At 45.8% G+C, this 5,237-nt stretch overlaps 1 long non-coding RNA gene across 1 annotated transcript in view; it reads right to left on the reverse strand.

Moving 5' to 3' along the window:
* Nucleotides 1–624: 624 nt before the first annotated feature.
* LOC118026844 overlaps nt 625–5,237 on the reverse strand; it is a 5,030-nt gene continuing 417 nt past the window's right edge. Inside the window, exons 2-3 of the long non-coding RNA XR_004683699.1 lie at nt 4,368–4,407; nt 625–2,240 (exon numbers count right to left, since the gene is read on the reverse strand). This is a non-coding gene — a long non-coding RNA (uncharacterized LOC118026844). The remainder of the gene's footprint in view (nt 2,241–4,367; nt 4,408–5,237) is intronic.

Here is a 5,237-nt window from a genome sequence, read left to right on the forward strand (position 1 = left end):
GGGCTTGATCCCAGGACCCTGGCTGGGATCATGACCTGAGCCGAAGGCAGACGCCCAATGACTGAGCCAGGCGCCCCTCTGCGGAACATTCTTAAGCAACCAGGGTGTACTCAGTTGTGCCAATCATGGCTTTGATCACACATCTGTCTACCTATCAGATTCATGTCTACATGCTGATGGTCTTTTTTTGCTGACATCTGGGGACTTGTGTCTTAACTGCCCCTTGCCTGTGCTAGGCGATGTAGTTTTTGAATATTTTTTGGTGAGGTCTGATGTGGTCCAGAGTGATGACCTAGAAAGAATTCTTGCGACGCCTTTGGTGCAAAATGGTTTTATTAAAGCACAGTGACAGGACCTGTGGGCAGAAGGAGCTGCTGCCCTGGGAATTTTTTTTTTTTAGGCTTTTTTTTTTCTATGTTATGATAGTCACCATACAATACATCATTCGTTTTTGATGTAGTGTTCCACAATTCATTGTTTTCATATAACACCCAGTACATGCCCTCCTTAATACCCACCACCAGGCTAACCCATCCTCCCACCCCCCTCCCCTCTAAAACCCTCAGTTTGTTTCTCAGAGTCCATAGTCTCTCATGGTTCGTCTCCCCCTCCGATTCCCCCCGTTCATTTTTCCCTTCCTTCTCCTAATGTCCTCCATGCTATTCCTTATGTTCCACGTATAAGTGAAACCGTATGATAATGAGTAGCAATTGATTCTATTCTTTGGGGTTGGGGGAAGTAAAGATAAGGAAAGTTCCAAAAGGATTTTCATATGCTAGAGAAGATTCACAGGATACTGGAGACCTGGCTATTGTCAAACTAAGGTTGCTTTTCCCTCTGGCAGAGCATTAACATGAAGACTGGAGCTTCCTGCAGGAACACGATACTCTGCCTGCCTCAAGTATTTGTCAATGGGCTGCAGGTGATAAGGACATTTAATTTTATCTGTGTTTCCTTCTGCCTTTGTTTCCCACATCAGTGGGGACACAAGCCTTGTGGTTGTCTTATTTAAGGATGTTTTGCAGAAATCTTTTCTGCCAAGGCTGCAGAACAGAGTGCTGGTGGGGTCCTGTCTAAGTGCAGAACAGGACGTCAGTGCAGTTTTATTTTAGCTGTCCTCACTCCTTATTTTCTTGTTGGGGACCCCGGCTCTGACGACCTACCTGTCCCACCAAGTCCTCTAACAATTTCAGCTTTGATGGGTCTTTGAAGCCCCAGGTAATAACTGGTGACCTTGTCTTCCCTGTAGTTTTAGTTACACCCCCTTCACCATGGCTCCCTCCTCAGGGCCCACACCTTAGCTCTCTCTTCACTCCCCCAAGCCGGCCCCTCCCTTGATTACCCAGTGTCTATGCCCATCTCCCGGTTAAATACCTTAGCTGTGCGGAATTGAGTTTATTTTCCCTTTCCTTGGCCCTAGCACGTCTGGTCGAGCAGATCCTCATGACTGCTCCTGTGGAGTCCGGAACACTTCCAAAGTTGTCAGCGTCGTGGTTTCTTTCAGTTGTCCCAACATGATTTGCCGCCGCCCGCTCTCTTGGGACAAACGCTGCCCCTCGCTCATTCCTCAAGGCCCCTTTCACTTGCGAAGGGAACCCTCAGCTGCAGAGGTTACAATGTTCCGCCACAGAAGGAAGGAAGAAGTCTGGTAGCAACACATTCTAGCTGCATGCTCTTTCCGCAGGGCGTCCGCTGTCAGCCCCGGTCCTTGGCTGCCCACAGTCACTGGGGAATCTCGTGAACTTCTGCACCAATGCTCTTCTCCTCAGAGAAGCCTCTTACCCATAACGTAGCTGGGTCACAGGGAGTGCATGAGCACCTGGTTCCAGGGGTCCCAAACACAACAGGTTCAGCCACTGGCCGCTGACAAAACCCAAAGGTAGAGAAATGAGTGGCGGCGAAAGAAGAATTTACTTCAGTGAGGCCAACGCTGGGAAGACAGCGGGCTAGTGTCTCAAAGACACTAGCTGGAATACTTCTGGGTTTATAGAAGGAAAATGTGGGGCAAAGGAGGGTGGGTCCCTGCAGGCCCTAAAAGTCAAATGGATCACTGTTTTGGAGTCAATCAGGCAGGGGTCTCGCTGGCCCAGGCAGTCCTTATGCTCCAGGGGGGAGTTTCGGTTCCCACCAGAGAATGCTTTGTCCTCAGGGTCTTCCGCCTAAGCCAAGGGACCAGCTGGAAAGAAGAACCCACTGGAAAGTTTGAAGTCAGAATGGAGGCAGCCGAAGTCCACTTTCACCTACACACACACACACAGGAATATAATTTTATAAAGATGGTTTCACATTATACCCACTATCTTAATGTATCTTGGATGTGTTTGTTGTCAAGAAATAGAACAGCACTGGGGCGCCTGGGTGGCTCAGTCTTTTTTTTTTTTTAAAGATTTTATTTATTTGAGAGAGAGAGAGAAAGAGCACAAGAGGGGGGAGCAGGAGAGGGAGAAGCAGACTCCCTGCTTGGCGGGAAGCCTACTTCTCCCTCTGCCTCTGCCCCTGTTCCTGTACTCTCTCGCTCACTCTCTCTCTCAAATACATAAATAAAAAAATCTTAAAAAAAAAGAAAGAAATAGAGCAGCATTATTATCTTTATGGCTGGCCTGGTTATTTCCTGGGAAGGAGCAGCTGGTTGTCTGGCAAAGCTGTGATCAATAACCTTGTAGGTACCCTTTGTTCTCTTTCTTTCCTGCATTTATCGTCTTTGGGAAATTTCTACAAATGTTGTTCTTGAATCAAACATAAATTTCACAGTTTGATAAAAATTGCCAAGCTGTCATTCAGGACCTTCAGCTGGGGTTCTCCGACTCTGGGATGGGCTTGGCCGGGTGAGTGTGCGCAGGGTGTGTGTGAGGTCTGCCGATTCCTTCCTGTCAGGTGCACGTTTTTCTGGGGAGAAGTTTGTACCTTTTATCAGCTTCTCAAAGAGGCCGTGACACAGAAGAACTATCATTTACTGAGCATTACTCTGGGCCAGGCTGAGATGACCTCACCGCAAGCTTATTATCCCCATTTTACAGATGAGGCAACCAAGTCACAGAGTCTCCCTACTCTTCTGCCCACCCTGCAAACCACAGGTGTGTCTATGCTTGGCTTCTCTTTCCCACCAGATAGGGAGTAAAGTCCTTGCCGTCCACACAGGCAATTATTTTCCATCCCCAGGGTTTGAAGCCTTTGTACCCAGCAGGCTGACCTGCGCACTCCCTGCAGGCCGCCTTCCTGCTCGGCACTCTGTCTCCTCATCCCTCTCTAAATGTGCTTCAGCCCAGTTTAAATCCTTGCTGTTCCATTTTGAGGTGATCCTACTCTGGAGTTTCCAGTAGCATCACCATCTGGGCTAACATTAATCTTGGAATAAATCCTCAATCTTATTTTGAAAGATTCTTCCTGTTTTTTACTTAAAAGAGTTTTTTTTTCTTTTAAGAGTCACTTAAATGTTGCCATGTCATTTAATGTTCAAATAATGCCATGTCATATAATGTTTATTTCTGTACACCCAGAGCACCACGTGGATCCCATCAGGGCGGGAGCCTTGTTTTGTCCTAGTTGGTTTTTCTTTTTGTTCCTACTTGGTTTTTTGATAATACAGTTCACTGCACTGACAGATGTTTTAATAATTTTTTTTTTTTGGAGGGAGGATGAACAAGTTATTTGTAGCTAGCCTGCCACTTACTATTTAAAATTCATGTTTCAAAAAATAAAATAAAATTCATGTTTCTGTCCTGTCTGCATTTCAAGATGAGCTCACACTTGCTGTAGGGACTTATTTAAACATGAATTGTCACATGATAGGACTGCCAGCCCTGGAAGGGACCTGAAACTCCATCAGCCGGCTGGTATATACTGTTACACGTGACAGAGCCAAACTGTGCATAGACCTGAATTAAATTCCAGTCTCTGCTTGGGTTTTATCGTGAGGTGTCCATAGCAATAGCACAATAGCAAATATTGTGTTATTCCTTCCTTTTGACCATTCTTATAACCTACTAAAAGAAAGAATAGGAAACTGACTCAGATAAAGACATTTTTTTTGCTTTCTTTTGCTAACTGGTCACTTACTAAAAACTATGGTGTAAGTGATACAATGAATATTTAAGAAACACAAGAAAAGATGGGCGCCTGGGTGGCTCAGTTGGTTGAGCGACTGCCTTCGGCTCAGGTCATGATCCTGGAGTCCCTGGATTGAGTCCCGCATCGGGCTCCCTGCTCGGCGGGGAGTCTGCTTCTCCCTCTGACCTCCCCACTCTCATGTACTCTCTCTCTCTCATTCTCGTTCTCTCAAATAAATAAATAAATCTTAAAAAAAAAAAAAAGAAACACAAGAAAAGAATATACACAATATAAAACAATCTTTTGTTTTTAAGTAGTACCAGGGAGCAAGAATTCCTCTTCTCTTCAAGGTCCTTCTACCTGGATCAGGATCAAATTAACATGAGATATAGATTAGCAGGAAAAAAATCAAATTTAACAGCTTACACATGGGGCATCCACAGAGGGAAATTCCAGAGACAGTCAGACAAAATGAGGTATATATGTCATCCCGAATTAAGAAAAAGGTAAGGGTCTGGGACTTTGAAGGAAGGAATGTAATTCACAGGGCAATAAGAAAAAGCAAATGTTTGCTAATTAGCTGTTTGTCCTGCCATTGGATGGGTCCCTCAGATAAAATTTATCTCTGGTAATGACCAGTGTTCTTGGAAAGACTCCCAATTTAGATTCTCCTATGTAATTAAGGAAGGGGCAAAAAAATTCTGTTGAGCCCACAGGGTCTCCGTTGCCTTCAGCTCAAAATAACCTTCATGCCAGAGTGGCCCATCTTGGGGCAGCCTGCCCTTAGGCCCCAGAGTAGGAAAACCTAGAGCCAGGGCTACCTAAGCCTTCCAGATGCCTATAGTGAAGGTTATTAGTCAGATGTTATCAATAAAAAACGTTGAAAGTATCTTTTACTAAAGGATCTCAAGGCCTTAGATCAGTTGGGGAGGTTGGGAGAAGAGTTGTCCCTTCTTTGCTCCTAGGTTCTTTGCTCTTCTACTAAGTAAATTGACCTAAGACCGAGTAACAGGAGGAAAGCAAACAGAAGTTTAACAAAGTCTCCTGCATACATAGGAGACACCCAGGAAAACCGACGGGCTCCCTGAAACGGTCCAAGGCCCCACCTTCAACACGGCCCGAGCGGAAGCCAGAGGATGGCAGGCAGGGGTGGGCGTGGGGGGTCAGCGCCAGGAGGGGAGCGGGAGAGG

The sequence above is a fragment of the Mirounga leonina genome, unplaced genomic scaffold, assembly GCF_011800145.1.
Source record: "Mirounga leonina isolate KUSES-001 unplaced genomic scaffold, KU_Mleo_1.0 Mir_321, whole genome shotgun sequence".
In the NCBI taxonomy this organism is placed as follows: Eukaryota; Metazoa; Chordata; class Mammalia; order Carnivora; family Phocidae; genus Mirounga; species Mirounga leonina.